At 40.9% G+C, this 9,125-nt stretch overlaps 1 long non-coding RNA gene across 1 annotated transcript; it reads left to right on the top strand.

Annotated features, from left to right (window-relative positions):
- The first annotated feature begins 621 nt into the window (after nt 1-621).
- Nucleotides 622-2,858, top strand: LOC143939996 (uncharacterized). Its single transcript, XR_013263790.1, has 3 exons — nt 622-922; nt 2,491-2,566; nt 2,671-2,858. It is a non-coding gene; the product is annotated as an uncharacterized LOC143939996 (long non-coding RNA).
- Nucleotides 2,859-9,125: the final 6,267 nt, after the last annotated feature.

Genomic DNA, 9,125 nt, shown 5'->3' with positions numbered 1-9,125 from the left:
TTCACAAACATGTCACTGAACACCAAATAAGAGTTATATTTCTAATTTAGGACACTCTACTAAACCTGGAAATGAATATACCAGCTCACTATAAAGTCCTTCAGTTGTTTCATGCCTGGCACTGAAGATGTAAAATGAAGCTAAAAGTGCTGTATGCAAGCTGGATCCTTCAAATTTAGGTTGTAGCCACAGGTACATGAATAATTTCCATGACTTTGCAAACTATTCTAAAAAGAGGAACTAATGATTTTTTTTTTTTTTTAGTTACATGGCATCTAACTACTTTCAGTTTTAAGATCGTATACTATACTATGCAGTGTTGTAGATGTAACCTAGTTGTGTATATATATATGTATAAATAGAACTTTGCTATTTGCTTGTTGTAAGCGATAGTGACAGACGCCTCTAGAATTGTACTATTTGGGGAGGCGAGCGCCATCCTGCCTTCCTGAAAGGACTTCTAGCTTGTTCTTATAAAGATACAGGAGTATGCTGACATTAACTGGTGGCACCAAGGTAGCACAAGCTACTTGACATTTCTTGAACCAGAGTTACGCAACTAATATATATCTCTGACAGTTGATCAGGCTGAATTCACAAGCCTCCACACCTGTCAGAGCTCTGTGTAGCCGGTCATATTGCATCCTTGCACAGTAGCTCCCTGCTAGGCTTATTATGTCTGCAGTATGCTCATTCCAGCTATCTTGTACGAGCTTTCATAGTTAAGCTGTCTCCCCTTGGGACTGCATTTTCATTTTTTTTTTCTTTACTTAATATTTTTTCTGTGGGACAATTTTTTATTGGCTCAGTGCTCTGTCTTACTGGTCAAGGCTCAAGAATTGCTAAACAGATCTGACAGCAGAGCTTGTTTTCAGTGAAAAATGAAATCATTCCACTTGCTTAGGATTGGTCTCATAGACAGGTAATTGTGGACAGTGGTTTATCTGTCTTGGTCCTAGGGCTTGGGCCTAATTGACTAAAGAAAAGACTTAGCTGTGGCATTGGTTATGGATTATGTTAATATTGTTTTGTTGGTTATGGTGGCCTCCCAAATAAAAGGGTTCCGTCATAACTCAGTCAAAACTTTCATGCCCTGTCTGTCTCTTACATGGTCTGTGTATCAGCCTTAGGGCTTGCACTCTCACACCTGCATGGTTAAGTAATCTTCCTTCTGTGTGGCTCCACCCTAGCCTCAACAGGAACCACTATTTATAACCATTTCCTCCAAGCCTGCCTTGCCAAGCAATATTGTGTGTTTGGTTTCCTGTTTCCTGCTTGCCGTGTGCTCTTCGTCTGTCTCTGTTACCGATCTTGGTTTGTTCTTGAATATCCCTGCTTGCTTGTGACCCTAAACTTTTGGCATGTTCCCTGCCTCTCCTTGTTTGCTAGTCGCCCTGATGTTTAACTTATCTCCTTACTATCCCTTGTTGTCCTGGGCTGCTGTTTCCTTTCTGTCCTCCTGTAGCCTAATGTGAGCGTGAGCTGGTAGATCCTGGGGTGTGCGACCTGGAGTCAGTTGATCAATCCATCCTCAGCACTAGAGACTCTGGAGGCTCTGGTGAACACCAGCTGGCTCTTAGACTCCGCGCCCTGGGGAATCTTATGCTCTAGCCTCTAGCTCCCAGTGGGATCTGTGTTGGTGCTTCAGTGGACCTGTCTTCCTGAACCACCCAGAATTCCATCCGCAGCAGTCAGCCATAGGGTCCACTACCTTAGCGGTGCACTCCTGACTCCAACAATGTGCATCTATCACCTGAACTCAGGTGTCCTGAAAGTTTGCTTGGCCATGGACCCGGCTGATGTGCCGCTACCTGCCGATAATCAGCTGCAGGGCATAGTCTGCAGACTCGAGACCCAGGAATCTAATCAGACCCAGGTGATGCGATTCCTTCAGGATCTGGCTTCCTGCTTTGAACAACTTCAAGCCTCAGGTTACCTATCAGGACTGCTTTGTTTGCTAATTTGCAACACACCTGCGGTGTCCACCTGCAATATCAGCCCTTGCATATGAATGTATTATATGTAGACTAGGTTATACTCACTTTGCACACTGCTAAATGTGTTCATGTATTCTCTGGTGATTATGGAGCTGCCTTGTTTTATCTCCTTGTCCAATAGCATGTTTGGTTTGCACTGGATATTGTAGACCAATGGTATGCTTGGTTCTCAGTTTTAACTCTTATTTCATTCACATCCTTAATTTCTGATCACTTTGGTGGCTTTTACCTCTTCCACGGTTCATCTTGCCTTTTGTCCTCTCACACTCCCTTTTCTGCTAGGCTTCTCTCCTAGTTTCCCTATTCCTTGGTGATACTTGGATTGATAATTTAAGGACCCCTTTCCTTGGTCTGTTTCTTCAGCCTTTATGCACCTAGCTTATCTTTGATCTCTTTTCATTTTCATGTCACTCTTCAGGTCTGCATGGAGTAGTATTTTACCTGTTTTACAATTCTCATATCATAATTATTATAATTCTCTTTAAATCTTAAGAGTCTTTTACAGTCCCCCGCATCTGCTGTGGGGGGAAACCAATGGGTCCTGTGATCTACTGCTTCCTTGTTTGTGGGTGAGCTGATCCCATCACTGTTTGATTCATTGTAAATTTTCTGTTATATCACTGTATTATTTGCTGTTACTTGATCATTTGTAAACACTGTATTCATTCTATAGACTGTCCTCCTGAAGAAGTGGTTCGCAGCGAAACCGGTAGAGGAAATCTCCCTACACCCCTCTTCAACAGAGACCTCACGGGTCAACCCGTCAGTAGTTTGTTAAACTGCGGTGTACATGATTTTAGTATTGTGAATGTTTTGCTGTACAAGTTTTTGTCTTTATTAAATCATTTGTATTTTTTTTTACATATATATTTTTTTCTGTGTATTTTCTATCAAGTACCCAGAGTCCATATAACAAAACACTTTTGTGTGTGGATACTAAGGGAGCAGCTTCAGCAACTGCCCCGGTATTGCTAGAACCTCTATTCCTTGGCTCAGGTTACAGTCGCAGCTGCTAACCCTTTGCACTTACCAGCTCCGTCCCGTTACTCTGGGGATTCCAAGGCTTACAGAGGGTTCCTTAGCTAGTGTACCATTCATTTCAAACTCCAGCCTCAAAACTTCCTCTCTGTTGGGATAAGGTGGCCTATATTATTTCTCTCCTATCCGGCAAGGCTTTAGCCTGGGCTGCCCCTCTGTGGGAGAGGAATGACCTGGGTTTCCAGCCTGTCTAATTTCTTGAAAATCTTTCGGAATATCTTTGAGGAACCAGGTCGTGTCTCTTCAGCAGCCAGCACCCTTTTATGTCTCCTCCAAGTGTCTGCTTCTGTGGGACAGTATGCTCTTCACTACCTTAGCGATGCACTCCTGACTCCAATGGTGTGCATCTGTCACCTGGACTCAGGTTACCTGACAGGTTCATACTCCTTCCCTGAACTAACTTCTGCCCCATATGTCTATAAATAGGTCAATGCTCATCTAAAAGAAAAAAAAAATTAATACAAAAAAAAAACTGCTTCCCCAACACTATGCACCACCCATGTTTCAAAATGTGTAATTTTGGCCAGCCATCACTTTGCTATTTCCTGATTACAGTTCACTGGGTCAGCTATCTGCTAACTGGATATGGGTGATGATGCCTAAAGTGTTTGTAAAGCCACTTTAATTCTTCCTAAAATGCCTTCTGTTATACTACAGGATGGGCACCAGTGCATGTTGTTTATCATATATATGCCTCTTCATACTTAATTTCAAAGCGCCACTCACGTGACCGTCAGCCGCTGTCTTCCCGATCGAACAGCTACAGCGGGGAGGGGAGGAGAGCTGCGGGTGGTCACGTGAGCGCCAAGTGTGCTCTGAAATTAGGTATGAAGTTGCATATTTTTGATAAACAACATGCACTGGGGCACATACTGTAAAATAACGGAGGGGATTATAGCTAGAAAACAATAATTTTTTTTCAGCAGCAGGGAAGCAATCGGCCATGACACAGCTGACAGGCAGGTAGGGAGGAGGGGAGAGAGGGAGCAAGGAGAGAGAGCTGATGATGGAGGCATGTAAACTGACTACGGTGTCAGGGCTCAGCAACTATGATACACTGTGCTCAGTTGACAGGGGAGAGGGCAGAACCAGGCAGGATCAGCCAGGTATTTCAGATGATACAAAGGGCCAAATTACACAGCACAAGCACTGTGCTGCATAACATGCTTCAAGGAAACACAATCCTTTTTTTTTTTTTTTTTGGGTAACAAACACTTTAAAATGATTGTAAAAGCAGAATGTTTTTATCTTAATGCATTCTGTGCATAAAGATAAAAAAGCCTTCTGTGTGCAGCAGCCCCGTTCAGCCCTTCTAATACTTACCTGAGCCCCAGTTAGATCCCCCTCATTGGCCGAGACAGCAGTGTAGCTGTGGCTTGCCTCGGGTGCCCCCATAGCAAGCTGCTTGTTGTGGGGGCACTCAACAGGAGGCAGGGGCCAGGAGAACTGGCGAGGGACCCAAGAAGAGGAGGATTTGGGCTGCTCTGTGCAAATTCACTGCACAGTGCAGGTAAGTATAACATGTTTGTTATTTTTAACTAAAACAAAAATGAGAATTCTGAACACCAACACGTCAAAAAAGTGCCAAAAAAGCATTTTATTGCTATATTCTATTGCATTTTATTGCAATTAAAAAATGTTTTAACATACATTTCTTTTTTAACTCCCATGTGAACCTAACCTATTTTTCCTGGTTGGGGAATAAAGCACCTTTCTTGATATCTTGGACTTAAGCTGGGTATGTATGGGTTTGTTTTTTTGACCAGCCAGCAGGCAGATCGGAAAAAAAAACTGAACAGACTCCCACATCCTCGCCTTTGCAGTGGATAGAGGAACCTTTCTCCTCTGTGTTGTTGTATTCTGACAGTGGGGACTTCTTCACTGTCAGAACACACTGATCAGAGCTGCAGCCACTGATCCAACATAAATATTACAAAAAGCCCTTTTGTGAGAAGTCAATCATTAGGTCTACTTCTCCCAAATAGGAAGCCCATAAATGGATCAAAATTTGTCTGATTCAGCATGGAATGGATGAATTTCAATTCATATGGCCGTTCCTAGACATTTGCAAGTCATTCTGAATCAAAATTCTGAAAATGTTCGTTATTCGGAAATTCGGATGTATGCAAATTTCATTAGTGATGAATTTAAACTAATCAGAAATAACGAAAGGAAATTTCTGATGAAATTTGACTTCAAATCAAATTTGAATCGTTTTCTTATCCGATTCAAATTTCCAAATCAAATAAAATAGAATAGAAAATAAAGGACTAGAAAAGAATGGAATTGACTAGAATAGAAAATAAAAGAATAAAAAATAAAGGAATATAATCGAAAATAATAGAATAGAATAAAATAAAATATAACCATCTTATGAAATCCGAATTTCAAATAAAATAGATTCAAATTGGAACAGAATAGAATAGAAAAGAATAGAATAGAATAAAACAGAATATAAAGGAAAAAACAATAGAATGGAATAAAATAGAATATAACCATCTTCCTTAATTAAAATATTTGAATAGAACAAATTCCAATAGAATAAATTTAAATTCAAATAGAATAGAAAATAAAAGAGTAATTTTAATTGAAAACAATAGAATAGAAAAAAAACAATAGAATAGAATAAAATACAACCATAGAATATAACCATCTTCTGAAATTAGAATTTTGAATAGAATACATTTGAATAGAATAGAATAGAAAATACTATAATAAAATAGAAAAGAAAAACATAGCATAGAATGGAAATTTTGAATATAATGCATTTGAATTCAAATGGAATTTGATCGAATTTGGAAAATTCAAATCAAATTCGAATGAACAAAACGAATTCCGAAAACAAAACAAAACAAAACACATTTTGTTTTGTTTTGCACATGTCTAGCCTTTCCTATTCATGAGAAGTCAATCCGTCTATACCGTCAATCCGTCTATACCCAGCTTAATTTTCAACAGCCATTCGTTTCATTTTTTTTTTTTTTATGTAGGTGCATACATATGAAAGTCTGCAGCTGGATTTTACTAATATCCACCGTGAAGGCTATTGTTTTTATTTACTGTATAGAGTTCCCAAAACATTTAATATTTTCCCAGGGTTGAATCCCCTTTTCTTTTTTTTTTAGTATATATTTTTATTGAAATTTTCACAGAAAAAATGTATAGAAATTTACATAAGAGAGAACAGAAAAAAGATCACTAATAACAACATGTAAATGTATGATAATACCCATTAATACTCTAAATATATTTAGAAATTTGCCCTTGTAGATTAATGTAAGTAAACGTGAAAAATATTAGAAATATGTTACAGGTGTACATTAACCACTTTCAGACCGTACCATTTTGCTGGTAAATGACCAGAGGTCTTTTTACACTTTGGCACTGCGCTGCTTTAACTGGTAATTGCGCGGTCATGCAATGTTGTACCCAAACAAAATTTGCGTCCTTTTCTTCCCACAAATAGAGCTTTCTTTTGATGGTATTTGATTGCCTCTGCGATTTTTATTTTTTGCGATATAAACGTAAAAAGACCGCAAATTTTGAAAAAAAATGATATTTTCTACTTTTTGTTATTAGAAAAATCCAATAAACTCAATTTTAGTCATACATTTAGGACAAAATGTATTCAGCCACATGTCTTTGGTAAAAAAAAAGTCAATAATTGTATATTTATTGGTTTGCGCAAAAGTTGTCACATCTACAAACTAAGGTACGTTTTCTGGAATTTACGCAGCTTTTAGTTTACGACTGCCTATCTCATTTCTTGAGGTGCTAAAATGGCAGGGCAGTACAAAACCCCCCCAAATGACCCCATTTTGGAAAGTAGACCCCCTAAGGAAATTGATAAGAGGCATGTTGAGCCCATTGAATATTTTATTTTTTTGCCTCAAGCGATTGAATAATGACAAAAAAAAAATTTTTTTTTTTTTTTTACACAAAGTTGTCACTAAATGATATATTGCTCACACATGCTATGGGCGTATGTGAAATGACACCCCAAAATAAATTCTGCTGCTTCTCCTGAGTATGGGGATACCACATATGTGGGACTTTTTGGGAGCCTAGCCGCGTACGGGGCCCCGAAAACCAAGCACCGCCTTCAGGCTTTCTAAGGGCGTAAATTTTTGAGTTCACTTCTCACTACCTATTACAGTTTTGAAGGCCATAAAATGCCAAGATGGCACAAAACCCCCACAAATGACCCCATTTTAGAAAGTAGACACCCCAAGCTATTTGCTGAGAGGCATGTTGAGTTCATGGAATATTTTATATTTTGCCACAAGTTGCGGGAAAATTACAAACTTTTTTTTTTTTTTTTTTTTTTTAACAAAGTTGTCACTAAATGATATATTGCTCATGCATGCCATGGGCATATGTGAAATGACACCCCAAAATAAATTCTGCTGCTTCTCCTGAGTACGGGGATACCACATATGTGGGACTTTTTGGGAGCCTAGCCGCGTACGGGACCCCGAAAACCAAGCACCGCCTTCAGGCTTTCTAAGGGCGTAATTTTTTGATTTCACTCCTCACTACCTATTACAGTTTTGAAGGCCATAAAATGCCAAGATGGCACAAAACCCCCACAAATGACCCCATTTTAGAAAGTAGACACCCCAAGCTATTTGCTGAGAGGCATGTTGAGTCCATGGAATATTTTATATTTTGCCACAAGTTGCGGGAAAATTACAAACTTTTTTTTTTTTTTTTTTTTTTCACAAAGTTGTCACTAAATGATATATTGCTCACGCATGCCATGGGCATATGTGAAATGACACCCCAAAATAAATTCTGCTGCTTCTCCTGAGTATGGGGATACCACATATGTGGGACTTTTTGGGAGCCTAGCCGCGTACGGGGCCCCGAAAACCAAGCACCGCCTTCAGGCTTTCTAAGGGCGTTACAGTTTTGAAGGCCATAAAATGCCAAGATGGCACAAACCCCCCCCAAATGACCCCATTTTGGAAAGTAGACACCCCTAAATTTAGGGGTACACTAGTGAGACTAGGTAATAAATGGCGGGTGCCCTGAAACTATAAAAAAATAACTAACCAACCAGCGTCACCTGTAACAGTTATATGGTGATCACTGGTGAAAGGGTTAACTAGGGGGCAATTAGGGGGCTTTATGCGGTAGTATATGGGGGTCCCTGGCGCTATAAAAAGCTGCAGCGAACCTAAATACCTACCTGCCTAACTAGCGTCACCTGTGACACTAATACAGCGATCAGAAAAACGATCGCTTATTAGGCTGGGTTCACACTGGAGCGATGCGGGAACGCCACGAATGCGCGGCGGGTTCCCGCATCGCATGCCTCCCGGCGGCAGTTCACACTGCCCTATGCGAACTGCTGGGAGTGTCAGTGAAATGTTACTGACACCCCCAGATCAGTTCGCATATCGCAGTGCGATCTGCAAACTCGGATCGCATGGTGTGAACACCCATGCGATCCGATTCTGCTGCGGGCCAAAAAAAGGGTCCCGTGCGAATTTGCGGCGGGTGCGGCGGGTGCGGTGAATGGCTGAACTCGAATCGCACAGAGATCGGATGTGATTTGCACTGCAGTGCGGTGCGAATCACATCCGTTCTCATAAACCGCTGCAATGTGAACCCAGCCTTAGTGACACTGGCGACGGGGGGTGATCACGGGGTTAAACCTTTATTGGGGGGGTTAGGGGGGTACCTTAGAACTAAAGGGGGCTAACCCTAACTGCCCTAACAGTTATTAGTCACAAATGACACCCGCCGGGTGATCAGGGGGTTAAACCTTTATTAGGTAATAAATGGCGGGTGCCCTGAAACTATAAAAAAATAACTAACCAACCAGCGTCACCTGTAACAGTTATATGGTGATCACTGGTGAAAGGGTTAACTAGGGGGCAATCAGGGGGCTTTATGCGGTAGTATATGGGGGTCCCTGGCGCTATAAAAAGCTGCGGCGAACCTAAATACCTACCTGCCTAACTAGCGTCACCTGTGACACTAATACGGCGATCAGAAAAATGATCGCTTATTAGGCTGGGTTCACACTGGAGCGATGCGGAAACGCCGCGAATCCGCGGCGGGTTCCCGCATCGCATGCCTCCC

The sequence above is a fragment of the Lithobates pipiens genome, unplaced genomic scaffold (assembly GCF_037356315.1).
Source record: "Lithobates pipiens isolate NorthernLeopardFrog02 unplaced genomic scaffold, aLitPip1_a1.2 Scaffold_3, whole genome shotgun sequence".
NCBI lineage: Eukaryota > Metazoa > Chordata > Amphibia > Anura > Ranidae > Lithobates > Lithobates pipiens.
Note: the sequence above shows the minus strand (reverse complement) of the source record. Positions and strands in the feature narration are given on the sequence as shown.